The sequence below is a fragment of the Phlebotomus papatasi genome, chromosome 2 (assembly GCF_024763615.1).
Source record: "Phlebotomus papatasi isolate M1 chromosome 2, Ppap_2.1, whole genome shotgun sequence".
Lineage (NCBI taxonomy): Eukaryota > Metazoa > Arthropoda > Insecta > Diptera > Psychodidae > Phlebotomus > Phlebotomus papatasi.
Window position 1 is genome coordinate 57244348 of NC_077223.1, and position 19513 is coordinate 57263860.

At 31.4% G+C, this 19513-nt stretch overlaps 1 protein-coding gene across 6 annotated transcripts in view; it reads right to left on the reverse strand.

The window, feature by feature from the left end:
* LOC129801862 (PTB domain-containing adapter protein ced-6) overlaps positions 1–19513 on the reverse strand; it is a 59801-nt gene that overhangs the window by 30295 nt on the left and 9993 nt on the right. Inside the window, exon 1 of one of the 6 annotated variants that reach the window (XM_055847249.1) lies at positions 5557–6014. The exons of 3 other annotated variants lie outside the window; for them this stretch is intronic. The gene's annotated coding sequence lies outside the window, so the exon portion shown is untranslated. Of the gene's footprint in view, positions 1–5556; positions 6015–19513 lie in introns of those variants that run through there. 2 more of the 6 variants (XM_055847251.1, XM_055847245.1) reach the window with 2 other exon arrangements.

The following is a 19513-nucleotide window of genomic DNA, read 5'->3' on the forward strand; positions in this document are numbered from 1 at the left end:
GAGAGAGAGGGAACAATTTTATTCACTTGTTAATATTGTTTGATAAGAAAATCACTTGGAAGATTAGACGTACGAAAAACCGCCCACTTGCGGCAGAGAAATGTGTCGAGAAAAACGCCCCAATCATTGGACTGTGAAATCTCGCCGGAAAACACAATGTTAATAGTATCAAACTGATAAATAATTGTGCATTTTCCATCGAGCGTCAAGCTTTATCTGTTGCAGGCAATTTCAGAGCATGGATTTTTTTCTTTCAATTTAATGAAAATGCTAAACCACCATAAGGTTACGAGGATATCATTAATTGAGATAATTGGAATTAATTAAAACAATTCAAAAGTGCACTCGAGGCGTTTAACTTTTCTCACTTTTTTCTGCCCTCTTTCAGCCACTTTTTCGTCCATTGATCTTTCCTTTCTCTCCCAGATTTTTCCTCGTTTACTTGGGATTATGCATTAAAAGTATTTTTAGAGCCCATAAGAACTCAAGTACAATTTTCTTATAATCATTCTAAAAGCCACTCACAAATGGACATGGGATATCTTTCACAAGAGAAACGCTTTCTTTACTCAGTTGTAAAGTCTTGTCTGCACTAAGGAAATTTCATTCTCTCTCGGTGTTTATTAAAAATTCGGCACCTTTTGATGTTTATCTAATAGAAATTCATAAGAGTTTCGAGGAAGACAGACATGATTTGAATAAATGTATTGTCTAGTCTTGAGAATGATGTTTTAGTGGTGTTGGAAAAAAATAAGAACTACTGATAAAAATAATTAGAAGAAAAATTTTGTAGGCGATTTTATTTTAGAATCAGATTCAGAATAAGCAGTATTTTTATTGAAATCTATATATTGTAAGCATTAAAAAGCATTGCTATAAATCGTCTTATAAAGAAATCTTTCATTTTCCCCCCATTTAAATTAAATATTCAGAGATATCTCTAACTCGCAGGAGGATTTATTGGAGGAAATAAAATACTATCATTTAACAGATAATTTAATATTTTCTAATTTATACACAGCAAAGCCACCAATAAAATTGAGAAAAAAAATCAATACATCAGCTTTGCAAAGCATTAGTATTTATGACGGTGAAAATAAAGAAGTTATAAAAAAAATGCCCTCACATACAGAGGTAAAAATAAAAAGTGTGGAAAAAGTGAAAGTCGAAGGTTTTGAATAAATTTGCTTCAGTGATCTTGAAAGGAAAGTTCAATCGTTTTATAGGAAATATCTGCATCAACAAAACTATTGATTTTCATTGTGAGGGATAAAAGCAGCAAAAGGTATTTGCATTTTATATGTAGATTTATATGTGACCAAGAAAAGACCTCAAAAAACAGAGTTGAGATTTTATACGCACAAAATAAATATTGATATATTTTGTGTTTAGGGTCAGCAGAATCTTCCGTGTCAATTGACAAAGTTACAAGGTGATGTTTTCAACATATTAACTCAAAAAAAAAATATATATATATATACACTTCAAAACGTGATAGTTTTGCGTGATAGAATTTAACCACAATGCTTAATACATACACATATGCTCGTGAATATAAATTATATATTTCACAACTGAGACATTTCCTTGAAATTGAAAAGGGTTTTCAATGCATGTTTTGGATAACTGATCGATAACATCCAACTATCATATAAATTGTTTCATTATCAATTGCCTAAAGGATATTGATATATATACACAGAAAAAAATATTTTGTAAAATTGTTCGTAAATGTTTGTGAATTCCTATGGGGGAGTTACGAAATGCTCGTGAATCGTATAACCCACAAACATATTCGTAAAAGTTTGTACTTTTTTCACAAACATTGTTCGTAACATGATCACCTGACGAGCATTTTTTGTACTTTTACTATCATTTGTTCGTAAATGTTCGTAAACACATAAAAAAGTATTCGTGAGATTTTGTCATTTGTTCGTAAATGTTTGTTTTCCTGTCGAACATTTTACGAACATTTACGAACAAATGACAAAATTTTACGAACAAATGTTTGTAAAAATACAAAAAATGTTCGTCAAATGATAATGTTACGAACAATGTTTGTGAGAAAAGTACAAGCTTTTACGAACTTGTTTGTGAGGTTTACAATTCACGAGCATTTCGTAACTCCCCGATAGGAATTCACAAACATTTACGAACATTTTTACAAAATATTTTTTTACTGTATATATATAAAATTTAATGTAAACTAAAAAAAAAACATTTTTAATAATTATTATAAGAAGAATTAAATCTGTATAGTTGAAACATAATTATTCTACTGAAGAGAGAATTTATCAGATAAACAAAATTCTTCACAAGATTTGTCAATATTATTTTCTTAATAAAATAAATAAACACTGGATAAACACTATTATTCCATATGTTTTCCATATAAACTTTATGTGTCATTACTCAAACTTAAGTGCATTTATCGATTTTGCGTTATATTTATATCTTCTACCCGTTATTCTGAACCCTCAAAAGATTTTGAAATTTTGGAATCACTAATTGTGATGGAATAAGATTTACTTTATCTGACGATAGAGACCAAACGGTTAGAGATATTGATTACGTCTGTTTTAGTAACACCCAATTAAAGAGTCATTTCCAGCAAGTAAAAGATACATTTAACCATTTACAGTTTGATTACTTTAATGCTTTGTGAAGGTAACAAATTTTGATATTTTCAAATGTTTTTTTATCGAGAAACTGTTTAAATCAAATTCTTTAAACAATTATCAAACCAATTTTATCGTTTGAATGTTATCCTGTTTTTTACTGACAATAACTCCTGAGGCTGTCCAATAAATTGGGCTGTAATTTTTCTTTCTCAGAAGACTTTTGAGCAGCAAATACGACTGCAAAATTGTGATCTTTCCCTCCAAAAACATTTCAAACTTTTGACTGATGAGGAGAAACATCTCATACTAAGGTGTTTTGTATACCCTACACAGTCTTATCGAATGACAAAAATAAAATAAGTTGCATTCCTGCCAATATGAGTAATACAACTGGTTTAGCTCTTAGTAGAGTTCTATTTAGTTATATATTTATGGCTTTCTCATTCATTAATTTTCAACTGCTTATCCCTATTGGGGTCGCGGGCCCATGACATCTAAATTAGCAGCCCACGCTTGTCGATCCTCCGCCACTTCATGAAGATGTTCGGGTTCGATCCCAAAGCGATCCAAGGCAAGATTCTGAATTTGATTCAGCCACCTTGTCCTAGGTCTGCCTCGAGGTCGACGCCTTCTCACAATGGCTTGCATAGCTTTCCTGGGGAATCTTTTATTTATGGCTTTCTCTCCAGAAGTATACGCTTAAGTGTTGAAGATAGATTTGAGGATAGTGTTTCGATGAAAACGAATAGTATTCTTTCGGGTCATTATTTTTTTGAAAGAATCTCCGTTTAGTCTTATTTTTACTATTGAGGGAGCAAATAGATCATTTGATCTTTACAGGGGCCTCTCGACATTTCATTTTTCCATAAGTTTTTGCATAGAGGCACTGAAGACTATTGGCAAGTTTTTTTCTAAAGAGAATTGACTTATCAGTCTGATATATTTCGAAATTGTGCATGAAAAGCTATCTAAAAATACAGATTTCATAATATTCGTTGAAATAGTATAAGAACTACTAGTAAATTTGTTTAAGTCGTGGTGCAATATCTGCAAAATTTTTACAAGGAAAACTGAAAAATAGCTTCACTTTTTGTTAGGCTTGATGGGCCCCTGATCTTTACTTCTATTATTAAATTATGAATGGTTTTTCTTTATGGCAGCAACGCATAAGAATTTTGAAAATGTTTACACCGTTTACACTATATCGTGGTCAATATGAGAAAGCACTAGAAGCTTCTCTAATATCCAGAGATTCTGGTCCTAAAAAGACCCTATTACGATTATTCCCAGTCACGGCCTTAGTGGTGGAGAGATTAGTTAATCCAAAGCTTCAAATACGCGCGGAGGTTCTTTCTTTGCTTCCAGAAGCAACTTTATGTTTCTAACCAGTAAAGTTTTGCTAAAGTAGAGCATTCTTGTTTATGGCAGAATTTATTACCTTTTCAATAAGTACTTTAATCTACAAAAAGAAAACACAAACTTGTACTCATCAGAAAGAGATATATTCGATGCAGTGATTTCTGGATCAGACTGTATCAAATTCGAAACATTTCTTATAAGCCGAATCTCGAATAAATCTGCACAATATTCAAAACCTGGCAAATGTCTCAGAGGTCCACATAGCACATTTTACGTTCGATATGCTTCACAAATCATTCACATTACCCCATGAATATTGTATTCCTGAAGAACCTAATCTAATGATCCGTTAAAATTGCAGTTGTGAAAAGTATCCACATGAGATTTTCTACACACTCCTCCATATCGTTCTCTTTCTTCCTCAATCTCGTGACTTTCTGCAAAACGACCTTTCTGGAGGTGTAAAACCTCTCGCAAGGTGTCTTTTGAGAGACATTGTAGCTGAAAATGGTTGAATATTGGAGTGTAATTTTAATTGCGTAAAAATCACACTCATATAAAAGTTGCATATTTAAGTCAAACGTATTTCTAAACTCCACTATTGCTTCACTTTTAAAATTAGGTCTTGTTGGATTGACTATGCATTTTGCACACTGTCTGTTATTTTTTTTTTTGGTAATTTTTCTCAAGCACCAAGAGATTCTTTTAAGTTTTTGATGATTTTTCTGTAAATTGTGCAAAAAGTCTGCCCCTACTTCTTTTGCGACATTGCGAGAGTGATATTTTCTCGGTGCTGTGTGGAGATGGTGAATGTGGTGAGAGAGAAAGAGATTCATCCACGGATGGTGAGGTATAAAATATAATGTAAAACTTGAGTCTCGAAGTCATCGTGAGCTAAGAAAAAGTCAATGAACTGTAGTCGACCTACATTTCACCCAGTAAATTCCTTCTACCGTCTCTTTCTCTTGCAAACTACACAATCTTTTATCTTTTTGTTCCAGACTCTCAAGACTAACAGTTTATCTTAAAACCAAAAGAAAAAAAAACTTTTGTCTTCCAAAATTTCCAATGATTTCGTTTCTAACGAAAAATATACAATTGTATTGTCTGGAAAGTTCAATAGAGTGATCTTCACTTTGATCTTTGTGAACAGTTTGGACACCTAAAAAAACATAACACTCGATCAATTTCACTTTCAAAACGATCACAAATGTTATTTGAAAAAGTTGGCATTTTTCACCACTCCCCACCTTGAGGGAAACTTTCATTTTCAAACAACAAAAAATGACTGTATCATTCAAAAAAAAAAAACGCTTGATCGATGAATTTTTTTTATAAAAAATATTAAACATTTTTCACTAGAAAATCATGTCTTCCTCTGGGATAGTTACAAACGAAAAAAAAACACCCATTTCCGCTTCAAATCATCCACATATTAGACCTGTTGGGCAGCAGTTGGAGGAAGATTAATCCAACCGTGATCATTAATCAATGATCAATCAGTGAAGTTTTTACAGTAACGATTACCTAAAGATGGTTAAATGCGCAAAAAAAAAGACGTCCAAATAAATCTTACATCGTGATCAAAGTAGAGGTGCTGAAGAGTGGATGAAACAACACTGCTACAAACTGAGCATTAATTTGGAGGAAAAGCACTTGGAGAAAAATTTTCCTCGAATAAAACTCAACCTAGCGCGATCGTGATCTATAGAACACAGAACTCCATTAAATGATCACACAATTCCACTCCTATTAGCACTTCTTTGTCTCTGATATCTGTCTCTCTTATTCCTTTGCTACCCAGTTTTCTTTTTTTTTTAAATTTCAAAGTGCAGTACTCAGGCTTAAAGGTCTACACATCTATTCCACCGTATCGATCAACATTGACTAACCACGAATGACAATCTCATAGGTATCCAAACTCCCAACTTATTCAGCGGTCGACAGTATAAAACTAACGAATTAAACCCGAATTGAGCCGATTTTGACGCATTCACTGTGCGAATGATGGCGATCGTGTCACGATCACGATCGCGTATAAGCAAATTGAAAATCCAACCACACACACAGTAGAATACCAATTTGAAAATCAGTGACGTTTTCCTCACTTGTTTCATGCTATATAGCTATACACCAGCAAAACAATTTATATACTAGTTTCCCAGAGCAAATAAAAGAAGAAATACTATGTACATTCTTCACCACATATATTCACATCTATCTCCAGAGAGAGGCGAACAGATCACCTTTTGAAACTTGGCTATACTAATGATTTTTAACCCATTCAAAAATGGTTGTTTATCAATCACATTATCTGATGCTGGGTGAATGCTAAAAAAAAATCACCTAGGAATATTACATGGAAGAAATTCATCAATTCTCCAATCGGCAAATAGCGGACAAGGGATCAAGGCTAACCAGCTCGCGGTGTAAGATAAAACACCTCTTGTTAAGGTGGGTCAAACATTTTTTGCACAACTCATTCTGTGAGAGACCAAAACAACCATCTGTGCTGTTTTGATATTATATTTTAGCTGACTTGGACAATTTGTTGTTGAGAGAGAGGTTCTTGATGGCCATAAGCAAAAAAAAAGAATGAGATCACGATCGATCATGTGAGAAATAACTGAGAATATCGCAATCATGATCGACAATATGAAGATGGGACTTTCAGGTGATGAACCTGCTAACATTTCTTGCAATGCAATACAGAAATTTTGTTATACAGATGATTCAAAAATAAGAAATTTAGAATCACAAAGACTGTTTAGCGAGTTTGCACAATCTTGCTAAGTAATGAATAAAAACAAATATTCCACTCGAAAAAGTAAATAATTCTAAAGAAATATTTTGGATATTTAAATAGTTTTTTTTTGTAAAAAAAAAAACTTTAGAATGTTCCCAGAATTTCAAGATTTCTTCCATAAGAATTTTAAATGGTAATAAATATTATTATAAAATTTAAGTAATAAAAAAGCTTTGTACTTATCCATATTCTTAACAGATGTTCGAAATTTTACTCTAAATATTTATTACAGTATTATTAAAAGAAAATACTTTAAAATTATGCACGTAAATGTTTGTACTAAATTATTAGGGGAGACTGGGGCAAAAAGTCACAAGATACTCGAGCGCTTCAAAAATTTCTAATTAGCGCAGTTTTATAGGAAATTTACCGCTCTACAACTTTGTGAAAGTAATATTGCTCTATTTTGTAAGAAAATACGTTTATCAGGCCGATTTCTAAAAGGTAATTTTGTGACCATTCTTAGAAATGCTGGGGCAAATAGTACCAGACATTGGGTATTATCATATTTTGATTCGCTTCATTACGGGCTTCCGTAAATTTGAAAAAAAAATACCTAGAGGACATATTTTCATAGAAAATTTATTCATCTACACCTTTGTAAAACACTGTTTTCTCTGTGAGAAAAGTGAGAAAACGAGAAATGCGCTTTTCAAGCTATTTTAGAAAAAAACACAAAAGACTGCAAATCGTTTGTCCAATGCAAACAACAAGCGGCGAGACATGATAATGACGTTTCTTTTCGCCGTGAGACATCAGAAATTGCTTCGCTTTTTTTTGTTACTTTTTGTTCTATACCTTTTGTTACTTTTTACCCCAAGGGGCCATTTTTTATAAAAGGATCTCTGGAGAAAAGAACTTTTGTGAAATTCTAATAGATAGCGGATTCGTATTCAAAAAATCCAAATTATTTAGAAAATATTCACCAGTGCATCAATTTTGGAAAATAAGTAGGTAATAATTGTTATCTTCTGCAAGGAAAATATTTCAAAAATAGGGCTAAAAATTTCGATATTTTTTATTTTCTAAACTCCTTGTTCGAATTCTAAGAAACTTACGACATTGAAGAAGGTCTATGGAGGCTATCTATAGAAAAAAATTGAGCCGCTATTTTTTTTACCTTGGAAAATATTGAATTTTGAATCTTTCGATTTGTGACTTTTTGCCCCAGTCCCCCCTACTATTATTATTCTTTTTTCCTTTTTGCTTTGCCCCACAGACTGTCTTACAAATGTACCGCTAAATACATTACGAATTACGTGTGGCAATATCATTCTTAGAATATGCTTATAGAAATTAATTATTCAATATAATAAATCGTCACGTGCTTGATCTTCCAGATTCTTGATGAAATATTATGCATTATTGCACGATAATTATTCAGTTTGCTGATTTATAAATTGTAGAGTGATTATGGTTTTGGATTCATACAGATTACACAGCGGTCCAATAACTAATGCCTGATTGATTACATTCGTGTTGATTCTCTTCAATTTTCATTGGTCGAACTTTAAACTCTAGACTTAGAAAACTTTTGAACTCCAAAAGGAGTAATATAATAATTTTTCGATTTTCAGTATAATACATACGATTATAGCGGCCCTTTAATCCTTTAAGAACGAGGCACTTTTCATTGACCTAAAATCAACAATAAAAATGAAACCAATGTACAAAATCAATGAAACGTCTTACATCTAAACTTAGAAAATCAGACTTGAGATAAACGGTTAAAGATAGCAAGCAAGTACTGGTATCCCTACCCATCTACCAAAGAATGTCTTCTCTTTGGAAAATATCGCAAACAACTATCGTCGTTGTTGGTGAGATGATTTTGCACTTTTTTTTCGGTATTTTTCAACTTTACTCTTTAACCCTTTAACGACGAGACACTTTTTATGGACTGAAAATCAAAAATAAAAATTAAACTGAGAAACATAATCCATGGTAAGTCTTACATCTAACCTTGAAAAGTCTAACAGAGTCTGATTCGGTGTATTTTGTGCTTCTATGAACGATAGGGACAAAAATAGCTCAAAAATTTAAATAATTTTTCTGACAATACCAATGAATAATATTTTTCGCTTTAATGAAAAATATTATGTATGAGTATTGTAGTTTTTATTGCCAAAAGGGTTTTCATTAAAAAAAAATTGGAAGTATAAAAAATAATTAAATCAATTATGAATTTTAGAATTTAAAAATTCGCCATTTTTTAGCTTAAATATTTACTACATAACAAATAGACTTGCAAAAAAATTCTAGATTCCTTCAATCTTCTGCTTTACAATTATGTACAGACATAAGAAAAAAATGACTTTAGGTAGTCAGGAAAAATTATTTTCTTTATGGGACAGCGGTGTTCCAATCTTCCTTAAAGGGTTAAAAGTAGTGTTAAAATTAAAGAAGGTTGGGGGAGGGGGGGGGTTGAATGAGTAAAATTATTTGTATTCAGTTGTTAATGAATTTAAATTTTTTTTTATTTAATTTAATAAAATTTTTTTTTATTTAATTTAATAGCTATGCAAGCCATTGTGAGAAGGCGTCGACCTCGAGGCAGACCTAGGACAAGGTGGCTGAATCAAATTCAGAATCTTGCCTTGGAACGCCTTGGGATCGAACTTCATGAAGTGGCGGAGGATCGACAAGCATGGGCTGCTAATTTGGATGTCATGGGCCCGCGACCCCAATAGGGATAAGCGGTTGAAAATGAATGAATGAATGCATTTAATTTAATTTTTTTTGAATGTCAAAAATGATAAGGTCCAAGTAACTTTGATTTTTTTTAATAAATGCTAAAAAAGCAACAACTTCTAATAATAAACTACAATGAAGGTCTTCACTACTAAAAGTAAGATGCACGAGATTTACACTACAAGATGACGTGGTCGCCATCTTGATTTGACGTTTCTGTATGCCATTTTGAATAACTGTCAAAACCTTAAGCTTCTCCGATTGGGTTAAAATTTTAATATGTTGTAGCTAATGTCAAAACCTTTTCAGATTCTATTTATGTTCTGGTCTAGGTCAGGCAGTTATCTAGATAGAGAGGCTCAAAGTTTCAAATTTTTAATTATTTATATTACAAAATTAAACTTATGTAACAAATGCACTATTTTTGAACACGTTTTATAGTTTTATTACTTTACGTTCTAAATAGTCTCGAAAATCAGTCTGAGTCTATTTGGGCCCTAATTCTATGGTATTTTATGCCTTAACCACACTTACGACTTAAGCCGAGAGACTGCTTAACTTAATTATAATTAAAATATTGATTTAACTAAATTCCCATCAATGTTCCACTAACTAAGGCATTTCTTAAGGCTTAAGCTGAGAGACAGATTAGTCAGAAACTTATGGAAATGTAATATAATCATTATTTTGATTGTAAATACGTTAAGCCCTTTCTTAGCTTAAGTCGTAAGTGTGTCTAGGGTATTAGGCAGGTTTTGAAATGCATTAAGTTTTGATTAAGGAAAATTGACAGAATTCTTGAACTAAATATATTTTGTCACCTAGAGTACTTTTATAAATTTTCTTCGACAAATATTTTTCCTGATACGTTTTTAAACAATCCTTTTGATCTTTAGCCACTACTTTCTTACAGAATAAGAGAAGGCTTTTGCAACCTATATGTAGTTGAGTGAATTAATATTTATGAATAAAAGTTCCTAATTTTGCAAAAGCCCGACTTTTCACACTGTGCTCTGTTAGAGAGGAAAACGCAAATTCCAAACGGTTTTCCACTGTTATGCAGACTTGCAATTGTATGTGAAGCCTCTCAATTGTGTTATGCAAGAGCAATGCGCATTATATTTTGATTCTATCGACGAGAGAGACACGAAGATCGTGTGATTTTTAGCCAACACTGCATTTTCAAGCCTTTTTTTTACACACTTTAAAAAAAAATACTCCCATATATTATAGAGAGGTTTTTCTGGGAAATAAAGAGAGAATTATGAAAAATTATCTGTTTTCTGATGTTTGAGTCTTTCTCTATTTGCACCAGCTTCCACGTTTTAAGTAAATAAAATTTCATGAGTCAGTGGCAAAATGCGCAAAAATATTATTTTTCGGGAATCTCACATACATCACAGAGCATGTTGACAAAATTTTGAGAGAAAAAGAAGATGATGGAATATGAAAATTCAATGCGCAGTCTGTTAAACATGATAACAATATTTTTTAAGTAAGAAAAAAGTGTCTCTTTCAACACAGAGACAACTTTATTATATATTTCTTTATCTCGAATTTTGCGCTATAAGCAAACAATTATGCCTTCTAGCTTAATTATACCACACATCTTCACAAAATGTGACAAAATGTTTGAAATATAAATTTTGTCGTCATCTGTCTCATATGTGTTAAAGTGTTTGTCTTGTGTGCCTTGCTGAGGGAATTTCAAATATTTGCATAATGTTGTAAATAGTGTGAGGAGAAAGAGGAAAGAGAACCTGTCTTTCAATTTATTTATTTTTTGTATTTTTTACAATTCTTCCTCCCACCAGTAATATTTAATTTTAATTGACATCGAAGAGGAATCATATGTTTTTATTAGGTAGCAAAATGTAATCCAACTACTGGTTGTAGTAGCTTGCAGTATTTTTCAAGAAACTTTTCTATTACCCTGACTGTAATTACAATATTTTTCCCATTAATCTGCAGATATTCAAAGAGAAATCCCACGAAAATGGACATTTTGCAGGCTTAATTAACAAAAATTATTGTTAAGCACTAAACACAATTCCCAAAGTATGTTTGTGCGAAAAACTAAAAATAATCACCTATCAATTCACATACAATATTGCAAATTGCGAAATTATTCTTTTGAAATTAGCAAAGCGGCGTAGTTAAGACAACTTGAAGAATTTCCAAAATTTAACAAAAAACTTGTGAGAAAATGTTCATTTGTTCATTTTAGCTACAACATTCACCCGCGAATTGGTATTTACATGATATTAATAGTAATTTGTAAGGTGCAGTGAAATATGGGCTTCAGATTGAGACTTAATACGAATTTCAGATTTAGACCTGAGACTTAGTTTACTATGTTAAATTTTTGTTAGTCAAGATTTTTTGAAAAATTTTGACTAGTATTGAATATTAAGAATAATTAAGATAGATTAGGATTATAAAAAAATAAAATGCTTGTTATTTAAGATTTTCTGACCTTCCAACGGTATAGGCTAATTTTCAAATCTGAGATCGCAAGCACACTGAGTGAGAGAAATCCGAAAAAGTTATTTTTACCCTGCAGTATTGATCCGAAATCGGTGTAAATATTACCCATTTTAGGTGTATTGGGGGTTAAAGTTAACCTTTTTCGTGTTAATTTTACCCTTAAAAAGGTGTAAAATTAACATTAAAAAATGTTGATATATTTTTACACCTAAAAAGTGTTAGAGTTATGAGGAAAAAAAAGTTAATCGAACCCTCTTTTTTCTCAGTGCATTAATAAGAACAATTGATTTTAACAGATTTAGAAAAAAAGAAAACTGGACTAAACCTCTAATCTGGCGACAGCCTTCTTTCCATTCAGCCAAACCTAATGCCAGAAATTTACAAGAGCTCTTATCTTTTAAAGTTTTACTGTAATTGACGTGAAACTTAAAAAATACACTTGATATGTCAGAGTATTGGATAATAGAAATTTCGAAAACGTAATAAACTCAGAGGGCACTCAATGGATTAAGTGGTAGAGCACTCGCTCTATGATGCAAGTGTCCCGGGTTCGAATCCCCTTTAGGTCACCAGGAATTTTTCTGGCGTTAAAGGTGTTCGGATTGCATCCAGTGAGCTTCACTGCACTTGATTCCACGGGCATGGGAATGACAACCTCATCCCGTACAAGAAAGAATAATAATGCGTGTCTAGAAAAATCCCCTTGCGGGAAAGCCTTGTTCCTTCATGGAATGTTGTGTCAGCATTATTATTATTATTATAATTAAATTCAGACTTGGAATAAGGAAAATTCACGTTAAGGACATAATTCATGTGAGTAAGAGCCGAAATAAACTCAGACTAATCTTCGAGATTATTTATAGCCTGTAAAATTAGGCAGTGAAGATTTATCCTAAACTCTCATACATTAAGGGGTTAGGATCATCGTTTAGAGGTCTTTGCATAAAATTCCGTTATCTAATCTTCACTGCCAAATTTTATAAACTAGACATTCTCGATGATCAGCAAGATGTTTACATTCTCACTTCACCTCCCTATAAGGTGAATCACTAAAATCAGCGCCATCACAGTATGTCATCAAAATGACTACTCAGGTTTGGCGGGATCCGAAATTTCGGATGGCGCCAAATAAAAATTCAGAGTAAGGTTGCTATAGCTTATGCGTGGTGTGATTCTCCCTTCATTTTTAATTTATATACAAACTGGGTACAAATTTATGGATAAAAAATGAAAGATATTCGAATCACATATACTCTAGTCTAAAATTAAACACATTTAATGATTTTCTTTAAGTTTCGCGAGAAAAAAATTCTGAAGAAAGTCAAGGGGGTCGTTAGGAAAATAGGATTTTGAGATTTGGGTGAACGCGTACGTGAAGACAAGGGAAAAATTTACCTTGAACTTTAAAAGAGTCGAAAGTCGAAGTTAAATAAAAGAAGATAATTTATGAACGACTTTATTTCTTTCTTTACATTTATGTATATATCAGTTGTCTCTACATATACTTGCACTTGCAGACATCTCGATATTTTTGTTAATCATCTTCCTATTGGTCTGCAGTAGTTCTCTTCGAAGATCCTTGAGAATCTGAAATAAGAAAAAGAAAAATAACTCAATAAAAGAAAAATATATTACAAAATAAATACTTACGCAGTAAGAATTTAGCAAAAAGTTTAAAAAGATCAGTAAAAAATAAAAAAAGAGCAGTACTTTATTAAAAGCGGTCAATAAAAAATGAAAAGTGGTTAGCAAGAAATTAAACATGATCAGTAAAAAGTAAAAAGTGATCAGTAAAAAATAAAACATGATCAGTAATAAATAAAAAATTATCAGTAAAAAACAAAAAGTGGTCAGTAAAAATAAAAAGTGGTCAGTGAAAAATTAAAAATAAACAGTAAAAATATTGAATTTGGTCAGCAAAAAAATAAAAATGATCATTAAATAAATTTAAAAAAAAGCAGCAAAAAATTAAAAATGACCAGTAAAAAGCAGAAAGTGGTCAGCAAAAAATTTAAAACGAGCAGTAAAAATATTCGACATGATCAGTAAAAAGTTAAAAAGTGATCAGCAAAGAATTAAAAAGTGATCAGTGAAAAAAAAATGGTCAGTAAAAAATTAAAAACTAGCAGTAAAAATTAAATTTGATCAGAAAAAATCAAAAGCGGTCAGTAAAAAATAAAAAGTGGTCAGCAAAAATCAGTGAAAAATAAAATATGGTCATTAAAAAGATTAAAATTGAGCAATAAAAAATAAAATTTGATCAGCAAAAAATAAAAAGCGATCAGTGAAAAATAAAAAAAGTTGAAAATTTCCCTTCAGGGCAGAGGAGAATTTTCTGTTTTGGGAAATTTTTAGTTTCGTCATTTTGAGCAAAGGAAATTTTTCTGCGTTTTGGGAAATTTTTAGTTTCGTCCTTTGGGACAAAACAAAATTTTCTTGTTTTTGGGAGGTGTTTAGTTTCGTCCTTTGGGGCAAATGGAAATTTTTTGACAAAAGGGAAATTTTTGGAAAGTTATAAAATATGCTTGTGCACAGACGAAATGTTACAGACAAAATTTATGAAAATTGTGAAAAATGTATAAAAGACAAAATTTCCAAAGACAAAGTTTTCAAAAAACAAAAGTTACCGAAGACAGAGATTCCAAAGAAAAAACTGGGAAAAACAAAAGTGTAAAAAACAAAATAAAAAAAAACGAAGATTCTCGATCTCGAAGGAAATACACCTTTATAAACAGATTTAGGATTATCACTGGCTTTTTATTCTTTGCTGACCAATTTATATTTTTACTGACCGATTTTATTTTTTTACTGACCAATTTTAATTTTTTATTGACCACTCACTCATAACTTTTACTGGCCACTTTTAATTTTTCACTGACCACATTTAATGTTTTACTGACCACTTTTAATTTTTTACTGACCACATTCAATTTTTTACTGTTCACTTTTAATATTTTACTGACCAATTTTTATCTTTTACTGCTCGTTTTTTATTTTTTACTGATCAATTTGTATTTTTTACTGATCAATTTGCATTTTTTACTGATCACTTTTAGTTATTTACTGTGTAGTACACTTTTCATTTTTTACTGACCGATTTTTATTTTTTACTGACCACTTTTAATATTTTACTGAACTCTTTTAATTTTTTGCTGATTAATTTTTATTTTTTAATGCTCCTTTTTAATTTTTTGCTGATCAACTCGAATATTTTTACTGTTCTTTTTTATTTTTTTACTAACCATATCTTCTCTTTACTGACCATTTTTAATTTTTTACTGATCAACTCGAATATATCTACTGATCAATTAGAAGTTTTTACTGACCAACTCTAACTTTCTACTGCCCAAATTTAACTTTTTACTGACGAAATTGGAAATTTTTGTTGATTATTTTGAATTATTTGCTGATCAAATTTGATTTTCTGCTGACTACTTTTGACTTTTTACTGACCATTTGTTTTTTGCCACAATAAAATAAATACATAAGTGCTATTATGATAGAAGATAATTCATAATGTCGATATTCGACATTACGAATTATTGTAAAGACATGATACATGGTTTTTTTACTTGTTTCGACATTATGAATTATCGTCTGAGAACGTAAGTATTTATTTTATTTTTATTTCCTTAATAAAAATTAAATAAATACTTACATGCTATTAATACCATTATAAATGTGAGAATATGAATCATCGTTAGACCAATTCTAGTTACGTGCTTTATCAATGATCGTTTTGTTGGTCTGCTACAGTGCTCTCCAAGAAAAATAAAAAAAAGATGAACTATAAAAAATAAGTTACCTGACCTTTAAATCCTTTTGGTGTTAGACATATTAATAATCGTATATTGAACGCAAATTTTTAAGAACTGTTCAAATAACAATAGTTTCACTAATGCACTAAGCGTATAACAAAACATTTTTTTCCTAGCGTATGTACGTACGCAACGAACGTTACCTAAACGTACGCAACGCATGAAATCCAACCCGTGGGAGCTCTACTTCTATGATTCTTATTATTAAAAATACCACGTTCCTACTAACATGTCGCAAATGTGCAATGTCTGCTGTACTCGCTGTACTGATGAATTCCAAACACTCAATGGCAGCAGTTCCTTTGACTTAGGTCTAAAGCATGTAGAAGGCATCGAAGATCGATGCCTGTGTCCTCCTGTAGTATTTGCGTAATGCAACAATACCAAAATCTTTACACTGAACAGGCAGCAGGAATCCCCTAAAATTCATCATTTTACGCTGATCCGTCATACACGGAAGTCTTTTCTGTTGCAGCATTCGAAGCAAATCCTCTAATTACCTGTAAATTTCTTCCTAAGGGTCTCAAAACAATCCTGGGTGTAATCATTTTGTGACCAAACGACACACCCACAGCAAAAATAATCCAGCATTTTTACAACACAGAAAGGTATCAGAGTCGCACCGTAGTATAAGTTGCTTAAAAAATGTTGTTTTTGTTGAGAATTGTGTTTTATGAAGGTAATTTTATGAAATCAGAAATATTCCGTACTATTAACAAATTGACAATTGATCAAATCGGTCGATTACAATAGCTGTGAAAAAAAGAGAATCACAGTAGTTATTCGGAATTGTCAAATGATATTTTTTCATTCTTCTTCTTATTCTTCGGAATGTGTTTCGGAAGAAATTTGACCCATAACCTAAAAAATCCATTTAGTGATTCACCTTATAGGGAGGTGAAGTGTGAATGTAAACATCTTGGATGATCAGTCTATTTGGTCTCTAACAAATATCTATCTTCGTCTAAAAAAATTTACAGACAATCCTATACTTAAGCTGAAAGACGACTTAACATACTTATAATCAAACTGATAATTATACAACATTTTCATCAGTTTCCCACTAAACCCTCTCTTGATTTTAATCTGTTAAGGGCTCTACACATTGGGTGCCATTTCCGTCAAGAATCGCATTTTTGACAGAATTTTGACGTTTCTACCTACAACAGTGCGGACGATTTCCTTCAAAAGAGCAATTTTTGACGAAAACTTCTTACAATGTGTAGACACCCTTAGTCTGTTTAGGGCAATAAACTAACCTATTGCACATACTATTAAAGCTTTTAAGGGCAAAAGGAATTACACAATGTTCAATATCCACAAGAGGAGTGTAAACCCTGTAAACCCCATATATTCAGGTTGATCCTCGATAATATTATCTCATACAATTTAGTGAATTTAGTGATAAAGGATCATGTAAAGTATATTTACGCAAATATCCTCTAATCCCCAATCTTAAACTTTCAAAGCGAAATCATTTGGACTGATCTTTATCGCCAAATTTTACCGGCTAAATATTTTCGATGGTCAACCTTATGGCCCCTATACACTAGAGAAATATAAGTCCATATTGAAGAGTTTTTCTGCTTTTCCTACACATGCGTAAGGAATTTCCTTCAATATGGACATAAATTGCTCTAGCGTGTATACAGGCCATTAGTCTAGTCTGTTTGAGGCTTAAGATAAAGTGCTTGGTAAACCTAAGGTTTATCCTTATGGCTTAACTGTTCTATCTAATTTCTTAACAGAGAAAATTTATACCTTAGATAGTGTATTGAATGCAATTCTTTTATCAAAATTTTGAAAAATTTCTATAATTTCCTATAGAGTAGAAATTGAAAATCTTTGAGAAATAGGTTAAATCACTAGACTGAAGACCGCTTAAGATTTAATTAATAAGCATAATTTAATTAGTAAGAAGTGATCCTCTATCCCTCCTATCAACATTCATTTGCAAAATACCTATTACTAAAAGAGACTCATGAATTTATTGGAATGCTCTTTTAAGGGGATCAAGGCACGATTCTTTCAGCACTTTTATATTAAATTATTCAATTAAAGTTTCAATTACTTTTTGTGCGCTATTGCAAGAAGAGGTTAATTACATTTTATGGATTTTTTTCTCTTTAAAGCATTACCATCTCTTCTAACTGTTTGAGGAAATTAATTGTTGAGTAGTAAAGGAAAAAAAATTCTTTGAAAGATTTTTCTCGCTGTTTTTTTTTCTAATATATATCTTTTATATACTTGAACTTCTTGATCTGCTGATTTATCTGGATATTTTATTTGAAAAGTCAAAGAGAAAGATGTAGATGGAAGAAATGAAAAAAAAGTTATGGCATTATTAAGAAACTCTTATTTTCACTTTCTAACGTGCGTGAAGTTCAATTTCTCTCGAAAAAGGTGTTCAACATACCAAAGCATAAATGTATGTTGGTCTTAAGTGTGTGAGAAATTGTTATGCTTTCTTAGGGGAAATTGTCTCTCTAGTTGACTCCGTCGAAGTGGATATCAAAGGAGAAGTCTTGACGGATGAAGATAATAAAATTAAAAAAAAAACAGTGGAATTGCATGGTAATTTACATGACGAAGATCTTCATATTTAGCCGGGACTCAGGTGCATGATTTTCTTTTGCAAGTTGGAAAAATTTAGAAAATTGCACACATTTCTCAATCACGAGGATGATGTTTTCTTGCATCTTTTGTACCTCTCGATCTCACCTTTTATTTCTAATGCGCTTTTGCTCTCAAATCAACTTTAATTGTCCACTTTTCATCATTTTCTCCAGCAATTATTTTTTTCTCGCGCTTTCATCCGCATTGGAAATATCCTCCTTGTTTCCGTAAATTCTCCTTCAATTTTGATATGTTTTTTATATTTATTTTTCATTGATTACGAATAACTAATAAATTGTTCTTTTTCATTATCGAAGAGAAAATATCGAAAACAATATTTTTGCCTATTTGCACTTTGAAATCGTCTTGATTTTCATCATATAAAAAATTACGGGATGTTGAGTAATAAATTTTGTATAGCATGATTTAACTTTGACTCTTTTAGAAAATTTAGGATGATAAATTTTCTGGGAGCGGATATTATGAAATACTTTCAAAATCATACCCAAAAGTTTAGGGAAAAATTTTGAGAATCGTTTTCATAATATAACAGGAATCATAAGTTTGTTACGGTGCTTGTTTCTAGCGTATAAATTGTAAATAAACTACTGCAAATATTGTAAAAAAAATCAGTTTTTCATTCTATTGCATTCTATGGATATTATACTTTTTAACTATTAGGTTAGAAAAAAATAATTTGAATTTTTTATTATTAATAAAATTATTTTAAAAAAATAATACAACACTTCATCGATCAAAAGTTTGTTACGGTCTTCACTAATATTTAATATTTTCAATGGTTTTGCTATATAATTCAGCAATTCATTCAGGAATGGAAAAATCAAGCTTTCTACACTCGTCTTTTGTGATAAGACGCCAGGACTCAAGATATATAATCTGCTTCAAAACTTTCAAACAATGAGGTTTTTGAGCGGCAATTTTAATTTCTAGCAAAGACGAATGACTTGATCGATGGGATGAAAGGTCTGGGCTTTGGGGTACTGAGTTCATAACGTTAATGCCTTCATCATGTAGGTATTTTGTGATAGTTTTGACCGGTTACAAATAATCGGTTATAAAACAGATGACCGATTATAAAACGGGTGATAGATATA